We start from the raw sequence: 23,033 nt of genomic DNA, 5'->3' as shown, positions 1-23,033 counted from the left end.
TGGTTACATTTTCTTCATCCAATTAATATTTAACTTTGTTTTATGTATATTTCTGTTTAAACATACCTTCTTTAATACACAGTGTTGAGTCATTAGCCTTTAAATAATGGCCAGTGACACGCCAACTCATGTCTGAATCAGGCTTTTCTAACTCAGTATTTTAGCACTTGGGTGAATTCGCAAATACTGAATCAGCAAATAATGAGAACGGACAGTAGAGTGTCTAATGGATACACAAATCATTTATCTCCCCACTTTCTCATCACAGAAGCAGCCAGTTTTGCAACTATTAAGCAGATGTATTTTGGTCATTCCTGACCACCTATGAACTGTTAAAAGATATACTGAGGCTTATTAAAATTTACAAGAGTTTATATGAGCAAACATCCATTCTACCTAAAGTAGTTAGAGGTGCCCCACTGGCAGGAGCTAGGGAAAGGCTTTTATAGATAAGACTCAGAGGCAAAGCAAAGCAAATTATTAGATTGGCTGTAGCTTAAGCGGTTACCTTATTTGGGAAAGCCTAGTTGACTGTTTGTGATTGGCTACTCTCAAGTTTTGATTTCTTAACTTTGAGACATTTATAGGAATTGACTCTGGCTTAGGTTCTGGTTTGATTACATAGCTGCTAAGACAGTAGTTCCCACCTCATTCTAACGTCCACCTTGTTTAATCCCTGCATGTTCTATGTGTCCACACTTCAGATTTTCCTTTAAAATTGTCATGGTATCTTTCTGGTTCCCTCACTAATTAGTGGTTACATGAAAATCTTAGCTATGTATTCATTTTATATTTATGTGAATGTCATGATTTTACCTTTAAAAAAGAATTTTATCCTCTAACATTTGAAAAATAGTTCAGGCTGAATTATCGTCTTCAACTTGGACAGTTTTACGCAATTCTATGGGCCCACCTTCTGACAACATTCCAGAACGTTACTTTCAACAATTCCTCTTTGGGGTCTGCCTTTGCCATCCCATGGTCTTACCATCTGAGAAAGTGCTTTTACACTGTAAAGCCCTCTGCAAATGAGTATCTCATTTAATGCTTACAGTCTGGGGGGGGGGGTTGTTTTCCGTAGTAAGGCTGAGGAAACTCACACTCGGGGAGATTATGTGGCTTGTTCTAGATCACACACATAGAAAATTTTAGTTTGACTCTTATCAAGAGTTAGAGATGAAAGTTTAACAGATAACAGAGTCCATGCTGTTCATGTAAATCACACAGAAATCAACACCAGTTACTGAACGGGATTAAAAAGCCTTTCCCACTTTTCTGCACCTAAGACTTGTTATGTAGATCAGGGAAATGGGTGGATTAGTGGCAGGAATATTGAAAGGTGTCTATCTTGACTTGCTTGATTTACAACGGAAAGAGAAAGAAGTTACTGGAAGCTGAGAAAACAAGAGATTCGTAATCAGAGCTAGGAAAGGGGGTGAGGAAGAGAACCAGAGAGGCTGGGTTGGGTGCTGCTGCTTGATGGGGAGTGGTCAGAAGGCAGAGGGGTAGGTGGGCAGTTTTCATGTTGTGATGAATGGGGAGCTCTGAGGAGACAGGAGAGGGGGTTTTCTATTCTGCGGAGTTAGAAAGACGTCTGTAAGGCTTCCAAAATACTTTTGGGGGTTGTTGGACATTTTTTTTTAAGTACAGCATCTTGCTGAAGGATCACGGGGGCCTAGTTTTGTCTGATTTAGGATTATTACTTCCCTATGCTGTACAGGATATCTCTAACAGAGGTGAGGGACCTCTTCCAGGATTGAAAGTTAGCGTAACTGACCATACTGACTCTGAGCTCCAATTCTATTTGATCAGCTAATCATTTTTATGTTTTTCTTACTTTTTTTTGTCAAGGGTCCTAGAATAAGATCACCAGGAAAAAAAAAAAAAAAGGAGGAGAAGGAAAACTCTATTGGCCGCTATAGCACAAGGGTTTGTCTGAAAGCGAGCTGCCCTGCCTTCTGGCAGTTAGCAGAAGCCTTATTTATATATTATAAGCACATAGGCTGGTCTTAAGAAAAAGGAACAAGAAAACAAGAACTTTATTGGTGGAGCAAAACTTATGTTCTGTTACCAGCCTTTTTTTTTGTTTTGTTTTGAAGTTTTTTGTTTTGTTTTTGTTTTTTGAGAGAGAAAGAGTACAAGCAAGGAAAGGGCAGAGAGAGAGAGGGAGAGAGAAAATCCCACACAGGCTCCACATGGTCAGCACAGAGCCCAACACAGGGCTTGAACTCACAAACCGTGAGATCAGGACCTGAGCCAATATCAAGACTTGGTCGCTTAACCCACTAAGCCAACCAGGTGCCCCGTAACCAGTTTTTAAAAGGCCTAAGAAGGGGAGAGTTCCGGAAGATGGCAGCGTAGGAGGACGCTGGGCTCACCACGCATCCTGCTGATCACTTAGATTCCACCTACACCTGCCTAAAGAACCCAGAAAACCGCCAGAGGATTAGCAGAACGGAGTCTCCGGAGCCAAGCGCAGACGAGAGGCCCACGGAAGAGGGTAGGAAGGGCGGCGAGGCGGTGCGCGCTCCACGGACTGGCGGGAGGGAGCCGGGGCGGAGGGGCGGCTCGCCGGCCAAGCAGAGCCCCCGAGTCGGGCTGGCAAAAGCGGAGGGGCCGGACGGACTGTGTTCCGACAGCAAGCGCGACTTAGCATCTGGGAGGTCATAAGTTAACAGCTCTGCTCAGAAAGCGGGAAGGCTGGAGGACAAAGGGAGGGAGAGCTGCTGAGCCCCCGGACGGCAGAGCTCAGCTTGGCGGGGAACAAAGGCACTCGCCAGCGCCATCTCCCCCGCCCATCCCCCAGCCAAAATCCCAAAGAGAACCAGTTCCTGCCAGGGAACTTGCTCGCTCCGCGCAAACACCCAACTCTGTGCTTCTGCGGAGCCAAACCTCCGGCAGCGGATCTGACTCCCTCCCGCTGCCACAGGGCCCCTCCTGAAGTGGATCACCTAAGGAGAAGCGAGCTAAGCCTGCCCCTCCTGCCCCCGTGCACCTTGCCTACCCACCCCAGCTAATACGCCAGCTCCCCAGCACCACAAGCCTGGCAGTGTGCAAGTAGACCAGACGGGCCACACCACCCCACAGTGAATCCTGCCCCTAGGAGAGGGGAAGAGAAGGCACACACCAGTCTGACTGTGGCCCCAGCCGTGGGCTGGGGGCAGACATCAGGTCGGACTGCGGCCCCGCCCACCAACTCCAGTTATACACCACAGCACGGGGGAAGTGCCCTGCGGGTCCTCACCACTCCAGGGACTATCCAAAATGACCAAACGGAAGAATTCCCCTCAGAAGAATCTCCAGGAAATAACAACAGCTAATGAACTGATCAAAAAGGATTTAAATAATATAACAGAAAGTGAATTTAGAATAATAGTCATAAAATTAATCGCTGGGCTTGAAAACAGTATACAGGACAGCAGAGAATCTCTTGCTACAGAGATCAAGGGACTAAGGAACAGTCACGAGGAGCTGAAAAACGCTTTAAACGAAATGCAAAACAAAATGGAAACCACGACGGCTCGGATTGAAGAGGCAGAGGAGAGAATAGGTGAACTAGAAGATAAAGTTATGGAGAAAGAGGAAGCTGAAAGAAAGAGAGATAAAAAAATCCAGGAGTATGAGGGGAAAATTAGAGAACTAAGTGATACACTAAAAAGAAATAATATACGCATAATTGGTATCCCAGAGGAGGAAGAGAGAGGGAAAGGTGCTGAAGGGGTACTTGAAGAAATTATAGCTGAGAACTTCCCTGAACTGGGGAAGGAAAAAGGCATTGAAATCCAAGAGGCACAGAGAACTCCCTTCAGACGTAACTTGAATCGATCTTCTGCACGACATATCATAGTGAAACTGGCAAAATACAAGGATAAAGAGAAAATTCTGAAAGCAGCAAGGGATAAACGTGCCCTCACATATAAAGGGAGACCTATAAGACTCGTGACTGATCTCTCCTTTGAAACTTGGCAGGCCAGAAAGGCTTGGCACGATATCTTCAGTGTGCTAAACAGAAAAAATATGCAGCCGAGAATCCTTTATCCAGCAAGTCTGTCATTTAGAATAGAAGGAGAGATAAAGGTCTTCCCAAACAAACAAAAACTGAAGGAATTTGTCACCACTAAACCAGCCCTACAAGAGATCCTAAGGGGGATCCTGTGAGACAAAGTACCAGAGACATCACTACAAGCATAAAACATACAGACATCACAATGACTCTAAACCCGTATCTTTCTATAATAACACTGAATGTAAATGGATTAAATGCGCCAACCAAAAGACATAGGGTATCAGAATGGATAAAAAAACAAGACCCATCTATTTGCTGTCTACAAGAGACTCATTTGAGATCTGAGGACACCTTTAGATTGAGAGTGAGGGGATGGAGAACTATTTATCATGCTACTGGAAGCCAAAAGAAAGCTGGAGTAGCCATACTTATATCAGACAAACTAGACTTTAAATTAAAGGCTGTAACAAGAGATGAAGAAGGGCATTATATAATAAGTACAGGGTCTATCCATCAGGAAGAGCTAACAATTATAAATGTCTATGCGCCAAATACCGGAGCCCCCAGATATATAAAACAGTTACTCATAAACATAAGCAACCTTATTGATAAGAATGTGGTCATTGCAGGGGACTTTAACACACCACTTACAGAAATGGATAGATCATCTAGACACACAGTCAATAAAGAAACAAGGGCCCTGAATGATACATTGGATCAGATGGACTTGACAGATATATTTAGAACTCTGCATCCCAAAGCAACAGAATATACTTTCTTCTCGAGTGCACATGGAACATTCTCCAAGATAGATCATATACTGGGTCACAAAACAGCCCTTCATAAGTTTACAAGAATTGAAATTATACCATGCATACTTTCAGACCACAATGCTATGAAGCTTGAAATCAACCACAGGAAAAAGTCTGGGAAACCTCCAAAAGCAGGGAGGTTAAAGAACACCCTACTAACGAATGAGTGGGTCAACCAGGCAATTAGAGAAGAAATTAAAAAATATATGGAAACAAACGAAAATGAAAATACAACAATCCAAACGCTTTGGGACGCAGCGAAGGCAGTCCTGAGAGGAAAATACATTGCAATCCAGGCCTATCTCAAGAAACAAGAAAAATCCCAAATACAAAATCTAACAGCACACCTAAAGGAAATAGAAGCAGAACAGCAAAGGCAGCCTAAACCCAGCAGAAGAAGAGAAATAATAAAGATCAGAGCAGAAATAAACAATATAGAATCTAAAAAAACTGTAGAGCAGATCAACGAAACCAAGAGTTGGTTTTTTGAAAAAATAAACAAAATTGACAAACCTCTAGCCAGGCTTCTCAAAAAGAAAAGGGAGATGACCCAAATAGATAAAATCATGAATGAAAATGGAATTATTACAACCAATCCCTCAGAGATACAAACAATTATCAGGGAATACTATGAAAAATTATATGCCAACAAACTGGACAACCTGGAAGAAATGGACAAATTCCTAAACACCCACACTCTTTTTTTTTTTTTTTTTTTTTTTAAATTTTTTTTTTTCAACTTTTTTTTTTTATTTATTTATTTTTGGGACAGAGAGACAGAGCATGAACGGGGGAGGGGCAGAGAGAGAGGGAGACACAGAATCGGAAACAGGCTCCAGGCTCTGAGCCATCAGCCCAGAGCCCGACGCGGGGCTCGAACTCACGGACCGCGAGATCGTGACCTGGCTGAAGTCGGACGCTTAACCGACTGCGCCACCCAGGCGCCCCTAAACACCCACACTCTTCCAAAACTCAATCAGGAGGAAATAGAAAGCTTGAACAGACCCATAACCAGCGAAGAAATTGAATCGGTTATCAAAAATCTCCCAACAAATAAGAGTCCAGGACCAGATGGCTTCCCAGGGGAGTTCTACCAGACGTTTAAAGCAGAGATAATACCTATCCTTCTCAAGCTATTCCAAGAAATAGAAAGGGAAGGAAAACTTCCAGACTCATTCTATGAAGCCAGTATTACTTTGATTCCTAAACCAGACAGAGACCCAGTAAAAAAAGAGAACTACAGGCCAATATCCCTGATGAATATGGATGCAAAAATTCTCAATAAGATACTAGCAAATCGAATTCAACAGCATATAAAAAGAATTATTCACCATGATCAAGTGGGATTCATTCCTGGGATGCAGGGCTGGTTCAACATTCGCAAATCGATCAACGTGATACATCACATTAACAAAAAAAAAGAGAAGAACCATATGATCCTGTCAATCGATGCAGAAAAGGCCTTTGACAAAATCCAGCACCCTTTCTTAATAAAAACCCTTGAGAAAGTCGGGATAGAAGGAACATACTTAAAGATCATAAAAGCCATTTATGAAAAGCCCACAGCTAACATCATCCTCAATGGGGAAAAACTGAGAGCTTTTTCCCTGAGATCAGGAACACGACAGGGATGCCCACTCTCACCGCTGTTGTTTAATATAGTGCTGGAAGTTCTAGCATCAGCAATCAGACAACAAAAGGAAATCAAAGGCATCCAAATTGGCAAAGATGAAGTCAAGCTTTCGCTTTTTGCAGATGGCATGATATTATACATGGAAAATCCGATAGACTCCACCAAAAGTCTGCTAGAACTGATACATGAATTCAGCAAAGTTGCCGGATACAAAATCAATGTACAGAAATCAGTTGCATTCTTATACACTAACAATGAAGCAACAGAAAGACAAATAAAGAAACTGATCCCATTCACAATTGCACCAAGAAGCATAAAATACCTAGGAATAAATCTCACCAAAGATGTAAAAGATCTGTATGCTGAAAACTATAGAAAGCTTATGCAGGTAATTGAAGAAGATATAAAGAAATGGAAAGACATTCCCTGCTCATGGATTGGAAGAATAAATATTGTCAAAATGTCAATACTACCCAAAGCTATCTACAGATTCAATGCAATCCCAATCAAAATTGCACCAGCATTCTTCTTGAAACTAGAACAAGCAATCCTAAAATTCATATGGAACCACAAAAGGCCCCGAATAGCCAAAGTAATTTTGAAGAAGAAGACCAAAGCAGGAGGCATCACAATCCCAGACTTTAGCCTCTACTACAAAGCTGTCATCATCAAGACAGCATGGTATTGGCATAAAAACAGACACATAGACCAATGGAATCGAATAGAAACCCCAGAACTAGACCCACAAACGTATGGCCAACTCATTTTTGACAAAGCAGGAAAGAACATCCAATGGAAAAAAGACAGTCTCTTTAACAAATGGTGCTGGGAGAACTGGACAGCAACATGCAGAAGGTTGAAACTAGACCACTTTCTCATACCATTCACAAAAATAAACTCAAAATGGATAAAGGACCTGAATGTGAGACAGGAAACCATCAAAACCTTAGAGGAGAAAGCAGGAAAAGACCTCTCTGACCTCAGCCGTAGCAATCTCTTACTCGGCACATCCCCAAAGGCAAGGGAATTAAAAGCAAAAGTGAATTACTGGGACCTTATGAAGATAAAAAGTTTCTGCACAGCAAAGGAAACAACCAACAAAACTAAAAGGCAACCAACGGAATGGGAAAAGATATTTGCAAATGACACATCAGACAAAGGGCTAGTATCCAAAATCTATAAAGAGCTCATCAAACTCCACACCTGAAAAACAAATAACCCAGTGAAGAAATGGGCAGAAAACATGAATAGACACTTCTCTAAAGAAGACATCCGGATGGCCAACAGGCACATGAAAAGATGTTCAACGTCGCTCCTCATCAGGGAAATACAAATCAAAACCACACTCAGATACCACCTCACGCCAGTCAGAGTGGCCAAAATGAAGAAATCAGGAGACTATAGATGCTGGAGAGGATGTGGAGAGACGGGAACCCTCTTGCACTGTTGGTGGGAATGCAAATTGGTGCAGCCGCTCTGGAAAGCAGTGTGGAGGTTCCTCAGAAAATTAAAAATAGACCTACCCTATGACCCAGCAATAGCACTGCTAGGAATTTATCCAAGGGATACAGGAGTACTGATGCATAGGGGCACTTGTACCCCAATGTTTATAGCAGCACTCTCAACAATCGCCAAATTATGGAAAGAGCCTAAATGTCCATCAACTGATGAATGGATAAAGAAATTGTGGTTTATATACACAATGGAATACTACGTGGCAATGAGAAAGAATGAAATATGGCCTTTTGTAGCAACGTGGATGGAACTGGAGAGTGTGATGCTAAGTGAAATAAGCCATACAGAGAAAGACAGATACCATATGGTTTCACTCTTATGTGGATCCTGAGAAACGTAACAGAAACCCATGGGGGAGGGGAAGGGAAAAAAAAAAAAAAAAGAGGTTAGAGTGGGAGAGAGCCAAAGCATAAGAGACTGTTAAAAACTGAGAACAAACTGAGGGTTGATGGGGGGTGGGAGGGAGGGCAGGGTGGGTGATGGGTATTGAGGAGGGCACCTTTTGGGATGAGCACTGGGTGTTGTATGGAAACCAATTTGACAGTAAATTTCATATATTAAAAAATAAATAAATTAATTAATTAATTAAAAAAAAAAAGGCCTAAGAAGAAGTAAGTACAGGAAAACACTTTCTTGAAGTTTCTGGCAATAAAAATGGTTGCTTTAGTCATGTGGCGGTCCCAAACGATATTAATTAACCTTTCATTCTTTGAAATACACATACGCCCTTCCCCCTTCCTTACTGTCACAGTATACAGCCTTCTTATACGCATGGCAGGTCAATGACAAAAGTCAGTTATTGGGGCGCCTGGGTGGCTCCATTGGTTAAGTGTCCGACTTCGGCTCAGGTCATGATCTTGTGGTTCACAGGTAGAGCCCCCTGTTGGGCTCTGTGCTGACAGCTCAGAGCCTGGAGCCTGCTTCATGGATTCTGTCTGCCTCTCTCTCTGCCCCTCCCCCGCTCGTACTCTGTTTCTCTCTGTCTCAAAAATAAATAAAAAACATTGAAAAAAAAAAGTCACTGATCATGGACTCACTGAAAAGTGAAGCCTGCTTTACATAATTTATTCAAACTCAAAATGTATATTTACATCTATATTTAGTAGTCAACATGTCATAGAAGACCAAAGATTATTCTCTGAATTAGGACAACTGATCGGAGCTCTGCATTGTCTTTCATACGTGGGCCACAGCAATAATATCTATTGTGTCATTTCCAGTTTTAATTTTTTCTTAAAGGGAGCAAGCGTTAAATGAAAACCAGTGAAACAATCAGCACACAGGGTCCCTCCCGATTGCTCAGATTCTTAAACTTTACAGTTCTCCTCTAACTGTTCCAAGCATTTGCCCTAGTTCTGACAGAGAAAATTCTCTTTCTAAATTCATTTTTCACTGATCTCTGTTATATTTAATTACATTAGGTAGTTATAATAACACGGACAACTGGCATGGACAGGTCTGGGCACCATTCAATTGACTCCGCTTAAGCATCTAACTCATATGGTAAGAGAATAATTCCCAGGATGCTCAAGGAAAATTCAGGAAAGTAAATATGTAGGATGTTGTGGGCCGCGGTCCATTACGCTTAGAAACGGAATTGCAAGCAGGGCGACCATGGAAAGTTAGTTCAGTGTGGAAGCGCCTGAAATGAGTTGAGCTCCTGGGTACAAGAGTAGGTGTCCTGCCTGGGACCTGCAGGGCAGGGAGTCGATGATGCTCACAGATTCGACCCAGGGATCCGGAATCTCCCACCCTCCCATCAGGTCCAAACCACCCCAGAGAGCCCATGGGACAACTGCGGAAGACAGAGGGGCCTACGGGTCCTCGCTAGGAGCACATGGGATCCCAGCCCGTGTGTGGCTCCGAAAAGTTACCCAGCCCCTCGCTCTTGCAGCGAGTCCAGCTGTGAAAAGTGAAGTTCGAGCTAAACTAAAACCATGTGGATCAATTTCATCTCAAAGCCAATGATTTCTTTGTTTATTTGTTTTTGCGGTCGTTTGTTTTGCTCCGCTTTGTAGAATACCTAGAATTACAGCGTTGTTTATATATAGCAGCAGTAACAGTGTTGCAATTAAGCAGACGCTTTGGAATTCATTTTCCGGCCTCTAGTTGGCAGTGGGAGCGGAAAGCCTCGGACGAGAGCTTTTCTCGATTGCTTCTGGACCTGTGGCGACGTGCTGGCAGCGTCTGGCAAAGGGACACCAGGCAAAGGGGACACCGGTGCGCCCTTGACCCTCACTGCTGAGCCTGCAAGCGGGGAAAGAAAACCCAAACCAGAGGCCTACACCCACACCTTTCTCTCCAGCTCTGAGCTGGAGTGTGTGAGTGTCGTACTCCCCAAGGAGGCCTCTCTCCAAGGCTGAGGGCCGGGACCCTCTCAGGAGAGCGAGAACTCAACCCCAGCAAGCGCTCTTGCCGTCTTCCCTGGGCAGCAAGGAAGTCAGGTGGGCGCGTTAGTTTCTATGGTTCCTGCCTTTTGTAGAAGTGCCTGCAGCTACAAACGCCATCACAAGACCAAACCCACCTGGCAGCTGGTCCTTCTCCTCCCCCAGCCTCACTTTGCGCCTGACGGGAAGAGTCCATTCTGTGCTCCGAGGAGGAGGACTTTCGTCCTCCCCAGGAGGCTGGCCTGACCACGGAGGGGACTCTGGTGCGTCCCTTGTAGGTGGTTTAGGGTAATTCATCTGAATAACCATAATTAGCATGGATAATCGGCACACAGCACAAGAAGGTATTTGCTTGTGCCCCAGGCATACCTTTTCTCCTTCAGGATTGTTAGGAATAGGAGCATAAAACTCATACTGGGAGGGAATGACAAGTTTCTGGGGGGGGGGGGGGGGGGGGGAGGGGCAGGCTCCCAGGCCCCCTTTCTCGCCATTTCTGGTTTGCCCTGCCCCATCAGCCATCACAGGAACTGAAGTGGATTTTGAGCCTTTATTGAACTTTAAAAAAAAAAAAGAAGATATTTATGTTCTCTGTTCTTAATTTTAAAATCAGTGGAGCGTGACATTTTTAGATAGCTTTGTCTTTCATAAACAAAACCGAAGAAAACAGAATGAAGCCTCTTTTATATTCCCATGTGGTTGTGGCTTGCTTTTAAAATAGGTCAGTTGTGGGGCGCCTGGGTGGCTCAGTTGGTTAAGTGTCAAGACATTGGCTCAGGTCATGGTCCCCGAGTTCGAGCCCCGCGTCGGGCTCTTGTGCTGACCGCTCAGAGCCTGGAGCCCCTTTCAGATTCTGTGTCTCCCTCCCTCTGACTCTCCCCCATTTATGCTCTGTCTCTGTCTCAAAAATAAATAAACGTTTAAAAAATTTTTTTAAAACACGTCAGTTGCTCGGGATAGAAAACGTCCCCAATTCCTGGTAATAACTAACTAACTAAATAAATAAATGAGTATTCCAAACATCTCTGTCTACAGTAGCATGGAAAAACAGATAATAGTACAAACTCCACATATGTAACTTTATCTTTTCTCGTAGCCACCTTTAAAAACAGGAAAAAGTAACAGGGGAAATTAATTTAGTGATATATTGCTTTAACCAATCTATCCAAAATATCATTTCAACATGTAATCAATATGGGAGATTATTAAGGAGATAGTTTGCTGTGTGTGTGTGTGTGTGTGTGTGTGTGTGTGTGTAACTGTGTCTTTGAAACCCAGCATGGTTTTACACTCGCCGCACACCTGAATTCAGGCTAGCCACATTTCAAGTGCTCAGAAGCCACACATAGCTAGTAGCTTCTCTATCGGCAGCACTGACCTAGGTGCCTTTTATGCTGACACCCAAGTTTTGTTCCTGTTTTGTTGCTGCGTCTTAGAAGAGAGAAAGCATTTACACTCCAAGTCTTAATGTCAGCTGGAAAATTTTCATAGCAGTTCCCGTGAGTTACAGGATTTGTTAAGCAACAGCTATTTCTAGTTTCATCAACTTATTCCTTCCTCAGCAGAACATCAGTTGGTATAAAGAGTAAGCAGTGAGTCAAAGCAAAACTGCTTGATTTCATTAATTCCAACTTAACCTCCTGCCCGGAAAAACCAAATTATTCCAATGAGAACTATCGCGGTATGTGCGTTACCCAATAGAGAACAGTTTTTATACAGTGTTTCTAAATGTGCCCAGGGCATTGTATAGCAACCTTGCAAACTGATACAAGCCCAGCTGTTCAGTAGAGCTTTCTAGATAGAGAAAACTACTCGTTTCCTTAGTTCCTTCCATGTGGATGCTGAGGACGGTACCCTCGACAGCTTTCCTCACCTGCACTGTGACTGGGGAGAAGGCCTCCCGCTTGCAGCTCCCAGAGGAGATTCTGGAGAAGTTCTCTCTGGAGAAAGACGAACTTCTATGTTTGATCGCCAAGTCTGGTACCTGAGAGTCTCCAGCTCATTATTACAACTTTGTACTTGTCTCTATTGTAGAATTTGGGCTAGTTAAACAGTAACACTATGATTCGTTGCTCTGTCTCCCCAGTCGCCTATGAGCAAATTAGGACACAGAACGCTTATTTTTCAGTACGCGCCTGGTGCATCGCTCGTGCCCAGTACCCTGTAACTGAAGCCAGGGAGTTCTGTCCTGTTCATTTGTCTTTTTCCCCTTTGTCATACGCTTTCATCAAGACCCAGGTCCACACTGATGCTTCCACACTGAATTTTCTTCATTCAACAAACGTCCAATGAGTGCAGACGCTTTGCTGGGGGAATGTGGTTGAAAAACGATAGGCTCCTGAAGTTGAACGATACAGGAGAAAACATGGAAAAAACAAGCACAAAGGGTATTGAGGTTTTGAAATACCCTCCAGTGACTTTTGTTCCCAGCCGTCTGCTTTGTTTTGTTTCTTTGTTTTCCTCCCCTGCAGACCTTTCCACCATTCAGCCTTGAGTCTCAGAGCCTCAGAAAGGAGATCCAGGCACTGTCTGCAACAGACAAATCAAAGGGGAGGAAAAGAATGAAAACAAGCTCTCTCGGTGGGGTCAGTGTTGAGGGAACGCAGGGCTGAGAGAGAGGGTGATGAGGGAAAAGAGGGAGAGAGGGAGAAAGGGGAGGAGGACAGAGAGAGGCAGAGAGAGACACGGAGGGACAGACAGAAAGAAGCTCTTGCTCCTTGTCTGTCACAAGCTGCTTTCAGCCCTTGTCTGTGCTAATTGGAAGGAAACTCTGAGTTTCAGAATTTAAACTGGACTGGGCCAAGTCTTAAAATATAAATGACTAAACAGTGACTAGATACCTCGGCTATCTCTCTTCCTGGCTGCCTAAAGATGGTGGCTCAACAAAGAAGAGTGAATAGCAGGAACTAGAAACATTGAAACTGACTCCTATTTGTACAGCCCTCAGTTGGGCCTCCCAGTCCAGACTGTGATGGCAAGAACAAAATTCCCAGCCAAGTACTTCTCCTGTGGCTACATGCTTTTAAAATTATACACCTTCCAGAAACGACTAGCTCTCTGTTTCAAATACTTGCTTGGAGGTTCATCTCAGAGGATTTCAGATGCAAGACATCAATCAATTATTATGAGAGTGTGTGTCCGATAAATATTTGTTTAGTGGGTGAATTTATAAGTGGTCCATAAAAGAAGAGAAAATATCTACTTTTTAAGGGTCCATTGTCACAGTAAGTCCTCAATAACTATTGCAATTCATTATCCAGAAGTTCCAGGGCAGGAATGCTACTAATTTGTGTTTTCATAGTCAGTCATTAAAGAATTTCTCCGACTTTCTATTTTAGAAAAGTCTGTGCTTAGATGGCCATCTTCTTAAAAGCATTTTCCAGACATACATACATACTACATATATATATATATATATATATATATATATATATATATATATATATTAAAAGCTACAAAGTTTTATATCTTCCAAGGAATACAAGAGCATATGGGTTTTGGAATCAGACAAATCTGGGCTCAAATCGCAGTTTTGTTATACTGTAGCTGTGACCTTGATCAAATAACCTAACTTCTTGGCATCTTGGTAATTTCAGCTGTGAAAAGAGAAAAGAAAGAAGGAAAGAAGAAAGAAAGAAAGAAAGAAAGAAAGAAAGAAAGAAAGAAAGAAAGAAAGAAAGAAAGACAAAGTTGAGGGAAGAGACAGGAAGAGGGAGAGAGGAGGAGAAAGAAAGAAAAAGAGAAGCGGGAGGGGGACGGAAGAGGGGGAGGAAAAAGGAAGGAAATACAGAAGGAGGAGGAGGAGGGGGAAGGGAAGAGGAAGAAGAAGGAGGAGGAGAATAAGGAGGAGGAAACAGGGAAGGAAGGAAGGAGAGAAAGTGAGAGAAGGGAAGGATGGAGGGAGGAAATATTTTTCTTTCAGGGTTGGTGTTGGGAAGAGACATGGGTTAGAGACAACCTAAGAAAATATCTAGTATAGTTCCCAGCACAAAGTGGCTATTCAAAAAATGGTAATTATTATTATCAGCAGCGACTGCTGATTAATTTGCTATCCCTGAAATAGCCACATGTTTTCTGAAAATACGTATTTGCATTTTGTCTCTGGTCAATGCCCCTTACCTTCTCTGTAGCACTTATTGCCAGGATGGCTTAATGACATCGGTGATTCGGAAATTAGTCTCTGCCTCTAAGGAATGGGTTTTCTTCTGGTTCCTTAATCGCATCACTCTCTTGGTTTTGAACAATGCTTCAATGACTCTTCAATGTCCTCAGCAAGAACCTCACCTTCCCAGAGATGATTTTGGGAGGGGAGAGGAGTGGGTGAGCACGCAAGTCATAACCTCCCAGGGTATTGGGAGGATTAAAAATAACTCTTGAAAAACACGGCGCAAGGTATTTGTAAATAGCATCAAAGAATAATATTAAATGCATGAGTCAATATATTGCCCGTCAAGTGGGCTTTGTGTTCCCGCAGCTGGTAACACCAACAGCTGCCACCAGGGGTGATGAGGGTTGTTGCAGATCCCGAAACAAGGAATGGAAACCCCCAGAGCAGGGCAGGAACATGGGAGATACTCTGAAGAGGACAGGTGAACAGCATAAAACAAGAGGAACAATAATCCACCTGCCGCAGCGGGTGCAGACGCGGTTCACTTAGCTTCGTGTTTCTTCTCGCCAATTCCTTAGTGAGAAGAAACTCTCATTTTGACCTCCCTGTATCACAGAATTGTTTTCTTGTTTATGCTCAAGTTAAATTCTAGTAAAACGCTAAAGTTCTTGTTACAAAATCTTGATCAGCTTGTGCTCAGCAAAGCCATACGATTCAGGTAATTTGTGAAGACAATGCATTAGGTGTTGTCAGATGAGAGAACCCGGCCGCATGGCCATTACCTGATGGTTCGTGCCAACATTTCAGTACCCAGAATACATGGGTTTTACTCTAGGTCCCTCCAGCAGGGAGGATAAAGGGGGATATCCCTGGCACAGGGATAAAGGTTCAAGTGCAAGCTGTTAATTTAGGAGGGGAGAGCAGACTACACTGGAAGGGGAGAGGGGAATTGACACAGGAAGGGGTGTTATTAAATCATCTTCCAATGAAGAAACTCTGGGAACCAGTGCAGAAGCTCCATCTGAGGGACAGGGGAGCTGGGGTATTTATACACCAACTTCGGGTAGTCATCAGTTGAAGGCTATTCCCGGGACCGTTAGTTTCTTACCACTGCTGATGTAAAGGTGACCATATTGCCAATATTTCTTTTCTTTTCTTTTCTTTTCTTTTCTTTTCTTTTCTTTTCTTTTCTTTTCTTTTCTTTTCTTTTCTTTTATATTAAATGTTTATTTATTTGAGAGAGAGAGAGGGAGAGAGAGAGAGAACCAGCAGGGGAAGGGTAGAGAGAGAAGGAGACCTAGAATTCAAAGTAGGCTATGTGCTCTGAGCTGTCAGCAAGAGCCCATTGTGGGGCTTGAACTCACAAACCGTGAGATCGTGACATGACCTGAGCTGACGTGAGATGCTTAACCGACTGAGCCACCCAGGTGCCCCTTGCCAATTTTTATTTTAAATAAAATGAAAATTGCGTACAAGTACAGGTAAAGAAAAAGGAAGGGGGTGACAGACAGTGATTGAAACAGAGGTGTCACCACCCCCCAAAGCCATTGCTTGCTCCGGCAAAAGCATTCCACACGTCTTTCTGGGTCAGGCTCCACTCTGCATTTTCAGACCTGGTGCACACACTGCAAAAGTTCCCAGAGCTGCTCAGAGACGACATTTTCTTTCATCACAAGAAATCAGTGTCCGTAATGGAAGAAATCTGAAAAATTTTGGCGGGGCACTGTCAGTTCCTTTTAATTTTCTGAACTGACATCTAAATTATAGCGCCCAGGGAAAGTAGAGCACACAGATCCCAACGAAGAGTATAAGCGAGTGCGTGCACTTAGAAACACCCAGCTCCTTTCTTGTTACATGAGAGCAGGCACAGATCTCGCCCGTGGAAGTCAAGCTCCTGAATTCAAACTCTGTCCCAGAAAAGCATTCTGTCCCTCCCTTACGTGCTCTGACCCCCACATGACTGAGTCTCCTCAGATGCACAGTAATCCAGTTCTCTCAGTTCACCCTCTCCCCAACTTCCACCCTAGGGAGCTGTTGGACACTCGGAAGCCGTGCCTTTGGCTACTGTCCAGGGAACAATCATTTCCTGAAGAGCGACTTGTGGCCCCAGAGAGTTCATGGGAGCCTCCCAAAATATGTTCCTTTCTTTCCAGGTCCAGCTTTTGTCTGGGAGACCTGAAACATATGCAAATTTAAATGAGTTTCCCCTCTAAGAAGGGCAAATGAATGGTTTATTGAAACTTGCTGCCTGCAGGAGCAAGATAAAACCTCTCTCGAGCTGTGGCCTGGGACTTTGGCTTCCCATCGAGTTTGAAATAAGGAAAAATTCCCAGCTCACATAAGGGATTCTTTCTTCTCTCAGTTGCACTACCTGTCTCTTGTGTGGAGAAATTCAATACGACCATGAAGAAGCAAGGACTTAAGCAGACCATTGTCACTGATGGGGAATTTGGACTGAGCCCAAGGCAGATGGATCATCTTTGTTCAGGTGACATTCTGAGCCCGGGTACAGGTCTTACTAAAATGACAAGATTGCTCCCCAAAATAATGTCACTTAGTCTTGAGGGGAGTACCACTGACTTGTCTTTGATGGCAGAATTCTTGAACCCTCTCAAATAAACACACACACACACACACACACACACACACACACACACACACTGCACATGCACATACATACACACAAGGAGAGAGAGAGAGAGAAAAGGGAGACAGTGATCTCCTTTAAGCCCAGAATTCTTTGGGTATGGTTTCAAGCTAGAAGAAAAATCTTTGTTAGCAAGAAAGCTTGCAGATAAATCATCAAACTGTTTGGAAATTTCAGCACTTTGAAAAATGAGACTGTGTGGAGGAATTTTTTTTCTTTACTGTGTTTCAGGGTTTTTTTTCTTAATTCTTTTTCCTCATCCATAACTCAAAAGAGATTGCCCTTTACAAGGTCAAACTTTTTATGCATTTAGTTTTCATGTCACATTGTTAAGGAGAAATATAAAATTCTGGCTTTGGTGTATGTCCCATATTTTAAAGAAACACAGATTGAATCCCATATGCTTTTGAAACTGACCTTGCTTAAAAAAAAAATGAGTTATCATGACCTGGGGTTGTAAAGACTCAGGTTGGGAAAAAAGATTTCCCTTGTGAACATGAAGTTCATTACTGACCAAAGACTGCCGCATAAGTGGTTTAAAACTTTCCCACTGTTGCTGAAATAGCAAGTCGTGCAAAGATGAACAGAAGACTGGATATTTGTTTTTATCCTAAAATATGTTCTCTTTGCCCTTTTTGACCTTAAATGGAGTTTCTGCCCTCTCTGATTCTCTGTTTCTCTTGTGTTCATTGCGGCAATGTGCCGGGTGGCTCAGATGTGACTGTCATGCTCTTTTAAACATCTGTGCGCTTGAATGGTTATTACATTGAGCATTCACACACGCCATACCCTTTCTCCCAGTACCCCGGCGTCTTAAATATACATTTCTTAAAATACGTTTTTTTATCCAAAGATCTAGGAAATGATGAGAAATGCATGGAGAGAGGTAATCACTTACTTAATAGGTCATTTTGGTTATTCCATTGCAAGACTATGTGGAAAATCTTTTACTTACTGCTCAGTCTCTCACACCATGCAGTCAACTTTTAATGATTCTAGAGAGTTCTATGAAGAAAGGGGATATTGCAAAAGGGGAGGCAGAAAACAAGACATGATTGGGTTTTAAGGTTGGAGTGTTGACACAATCTGCTACCTCAATCCCTGCATCCAAAGCTTGCATTTGTCTATAACGTTTTTAGTTTTGCCTAGATGCTGACATTTTGTTTAGTTATTTAAATTCAAGTTAGTTAACATATAGTGTAGTCTTGGTTTAAGGACTAGGACCCAGTGATTCATCTCTTACATAGGACACCCAGTGCTCATCCCTAAAAGTGCCTTCCTTAATGCCCAACATCCATTTAACCCATCTCCCTCCCCCCACCCAGCAACCCTCAATTTCTTCTCTGTATTCAAGATTCCCTTATAGTTTGCCTCCCTCTCTATTTTTGTCTTCTATTTCCTTCCCTTCCCCTATGTTCATCTGTTGTTTCTGAAATTCCATATATGAGTGAAATCATGGTATTTGTCTTTCTCTAATGGACTTATTTCTCTTAGCATAATTCCCGCTAGTTCTATCCACATTGTTGCAAATGGTAAGATTTCATTCTTTGTCATTGCTGAGTAGTATTCCATTGTGTATATATACCACATTTTCTTTATCCGTTCATCCGTTGATGGACATTTGGGCTCTTTCTACAACGTGGCTATTGTTGGTAGCACTGCTCTAAACATTGGGGTGCGTGTGTCCCTTTCGAATCAGCATTTTTGTATCCTTTGGATAAATACCTAGTAGTGCAATTACTGGGTCTTAGGGTAGTTCTATTTTTAATTCTTTTTAAAAATTTTTAATTAATTTTCTTTATTGTTGAGAGGCAGAGAGAGACAGAACGCGAGTGGGGGAGGGGCAGAGAGAGGGAGACACAGAATCCGAAGCAGGCTCCAGGCTCTGAGCTGTCAGCCCAGGACAGCCCAGAACCCAACTCCGGACTCGAACTCACAAACCGTGAGATCATGACCTGAGCCGAAGTCAGACGCTAACTGACTGAGCCACCAGGTGCCCCTATTTTTAACTTTTTGAGAAACCTCCATACTGTTTTCCAGAGTGGCTGCACCAGTTTGCATTCCCACCAACAGTGCAAAACGTTTCCTCCTTCTCCACATCCTGGCCAACATCTGTTGTTGCCTGAGTTGTTAACTTTAGCCATTCTGACAGATGTGAGGTGGTATCTCATTGTGGTTTTGATTTGTCTGATTATGAGTGATGTTGAGCATCTTTTCACGTGTCTGTTAGCCATCTGAATGTCTTCTTTAGAAAAGTGTCTATTCATGTCTTCTGCTCGTTTCTTCACTGAATTATTTGTCTTTTGGGTATTGAGTTTGGTAAGTTCTTTATAGATTTTTGATACTAACCCTGTGATACGTCTTTTGCAAATATCTTCTCCCATTCCACCGATTGCCTTTCAGTTTCGTTGATTGTTTCCTTCACTGTGCAGAAGCTTTTTATGTCAATGAGGTCCCAGTGGTTCATTTTTGCTTTTCTTTCTTTTACTTCCCTTGCCTCTAGAGACATGCCAAGTAAGTAGTTGTTGTGGCCAAGGTCAAAGAGGCTGCTGCCTGTTTTCTCCTCTAGGATTTTAATGGTTTCCTGTCTCACATTTAGGTCTTTCATCCATTTTGAATTTATTTTTGTGTATGGTATAAGGATGTGGTCCAGGAGATGCTGACATTTAAGTGCAAAGGACTCTGCCCTTACACCGCATTGCCAGATGGTTCAGACTGCAACAAACTGGAGGGATCATTTTTCTTACATTCTGCTTAGTTAATATTGATATGACATCAGATTCACAGAGAATAGGTTTAACCCCATCAGACATCACAAGTTTATCTGCTGGTGAGATTATTGTCAGTTCTGTCCCAGGGGCCTTAAGTGAGACATGGCCAGAGCGGCTCATATTTGTTCCCTGATCTATCTCGTCACCTGGTAAGTGTTTGACACATATTCAATAAACACCTATGGAAAGAGTCCCTGGAGGTGCCTCTGCTCACTTCAGAGGGATACAGCTGTTTGGGGATGGCCGTTTGTGTTCTGTGTGTTTTTCCTTCCTCTTGGCCTAACCATCAAAGGAGCCTCTGTGACTTGGCTTAGGGTCTCCTCTCCACCTGGTTGGTTACTTCCTGGTGATTGCTTCCTCTCTTCCTTCTTTCTTCTTCTATTTTTTACCTTCCCCTCCTCTTTCCCTTCCTATTCCACTTCCACCTGTCCTCTTTATTCTATAAAAAAGAAGTCAATAGGTAGATGACAGATAGATGGATAGATCATTATTCACGACAAGCTTTGCGCTAACCTAGCCAATATGAGCTCTAGAAGCAATGTGATTTATCAAATATAGTGCTGGCTCTTCATCTGCATAACGGAAGGATTGCCCACTGCCAGACTTCGTGTAGGTTCTGTTCATGCAAAGTAAAGGTACCTACTGATACAGGGTGCCTTTGATGAGAGCAGATTAAAGACTCTGAAAAAGTACTGCTAAACGACATTGAAACGACATTAGCTCAGATCTGGGGTGACACACTTAATTGCCTGAAGGGGCTGAGTAGCTCCTATAAACAAGAGGAGCCATGTGAGTGGAGGTGCCATAGGTGTGGAGACCCCTGGCCCCCCAGCAAGGGGGCAACCACCATTCATCAGCTGATGCCAGGTGGGAGTTTGGGCCCTGTTGCTAAAACTTCCTGATTTTAAAGGAGAAAAAAATCCCAGTGTTTGTATGAAATTACCCCAGCTTTCTGATGTTGGCAGTTAATGCACTTAAAAAAAAATAAACCTGACTTGTCTTTGGATTCAGCCGGCAGCCTGATGATTTGCTACCTTTGGCTTAGGTTGCCTGTACTAAGTTGTTCTGGACATTATACTTCTTTACTTTAATTATAAACATAAATCAAGCATTATATCAGTTAGGATGAAGTTCAGCTACTAGTAATAGAAACCTAAATGACAGTGGTTTCAAATGATAAAGGCTTAAAAATGATAAAGGTGTGTTTGTCTCTCACATTAAAAAAGTCCAAGGGTATGGGGTACCTGGCTGGCTCAGTCAGTAGAACATGGGACTTTTGATCTTGGGGTTGTGAGTTCAAGCCCCATGTTGGGTGTGGAGATCACTTAAAGATAAAATTTCAAAAAAAAAAAAAAAAGAAGTACAAGGGTAGCTAACCTAGAAATACTATGGGGTCCACATGCCTGTCCTATCTTTCTGCTCCTTTCCTCTGTTTCTGCCCATTACCCTCAGCACACACCTTGTATCTTCAAGGCTGACTCATACTCACAAGTTGGCTGCTGGAGCTTCAACTGTCACATCAAATTCTGACCAGGACAAAGAAAGGAAGAGGGGGAAAAGGGCTGCTTGCCTCCCAGTTGAGTAAACCCCTTTAAAAAAGAATTTTCCTAGATGTCCATCCAAAAATATCCACTTGCACATTGACCACTTTTATGTGGAAGGGAGGAAGGGAAACAGTTTGTTCACTAAACATGATGACATTCCCATCATGACTCTGTTGTTGAGGAAGGAGAAATTAGATGGGCAATCAGCATCCTCTCCCACAAGTCTCTATTATGATCCAGAAGAGTGACACTCAAAGCCAAATAATCGAAAGTCCTATCCTCAAGGAACAGGGCCCGTGAGAGGCGCCTGAGTGGCTCAGTCAGTTTAGCACCTGACTCTTGATTTCAGCTCAGGTCATGATTTCATGGTTGTGAGATTGTGCCCCATGATGGACTCTCCACTGACAACCAGAGCCTGCTTGGGATTCTCTCTCTCTGTCTGTCTCTGTCTCTGTCTCTCTCTCTCTCACTCTTTCTCAAAGTAAAGAAATAAACATTAAGAAAAGCAATGGGTTCAGTGTAAGAGAAATCCTGCCACATTATAGTTGTGTATATACATCCAAGTATTATACTGATAATATAAACAGAGTTCTATAGGAACACAAAGGAGGGAACAATGAACTTGCTTGGATGTGACATCCAGCAAGGCTAACTCTTAAGCAATGATATCATAGCTAGGGAAAAATTGTCCCGGTTACTAACTTAACCATGAGCCTCACTCCTTGATACTCCTCAGAAAGATGTTCTGAGGGGTTTACGAAGCAATATTAAAACTTCTCCTAGCGAAAAGGAAATGAAAGGGTTTTACAGCAGAAACAATGAGTAAAGTGTGAACCACTGCTTTTAGCCCTGTTGGTATCTGCGTTATAGATCCAGGTGGTCTGATATTGGGTGTATAAATATTTGTGGTAACCAGAAGCAACAGGTAGTTTGGGGAAAGATGTATGAAGGTGGTCAAAAGGTACAAACCTCCAGTTATAAGATAAATAAATAGTGGGGATGTAATTCACAATATGGTGACCATGGCTAACACGCTGTATGGCATATTGGAAAGTTACTAAGAAAGTAAATCCTAAGAGTTCACATCACAAGGAAAACAAAATTTTTTCGTAGCTATATGAGGTGATGGTTGCTAACTAAACTGACTGTGGTATTCATTTTGCAATATATATAAGTCATCATGCCATACATGTGTAAACTTATACAGTGCCACAGGTCAACTACGTCTCAATAAAACTGGAAAAAAAGATGTGAACATCTCATGTTGGTGGACAAGGAACCTACGTAAGGAAGAATGGGTGCCAGGTCGACACACATCATGATTTGTAGACAATGAGAATTTTTAAAAACAATCTTGAATCAGAGAGAAAAACAAATATTTGTGAATATCTAGGATGACTGAGCTTTGCCGTAGAAGGACTCATGTCTAAGTCATTTCTGTGTCCTGAATACTCGGAAAAGACTAAAAGCTTATTCAATGTTTGATGAAGCAATGTTTTCCCTACTTGTGGGCAAAGATGGTCTTCTCTGTTTGTAATGAAGGAGGCTGCATGAATTCCAGAAGATGCTAATAGCTCTCTTGAGATCAAGAAGGGCATTTTAAGGAGAAGCCA

The sequence above is a fragment of the Neofelis nebulosa genome, chromosome 12, assembly GCF_028018385.1.
Source record: "Neofelis nebulosa isolate mNeoNeb1 chromosome 12, mNeoNeb1.pri, whole genome shotgun sequence".
Classification (NCBI taxonomy): Eukaryota; Metazoa; Chordata; class Mammalia; order Carnivora; family Felidae; genus Neofelis; species Neofelis nebulosa.
Note: the sequence above shows the minus strand (reverse complement) of the source record.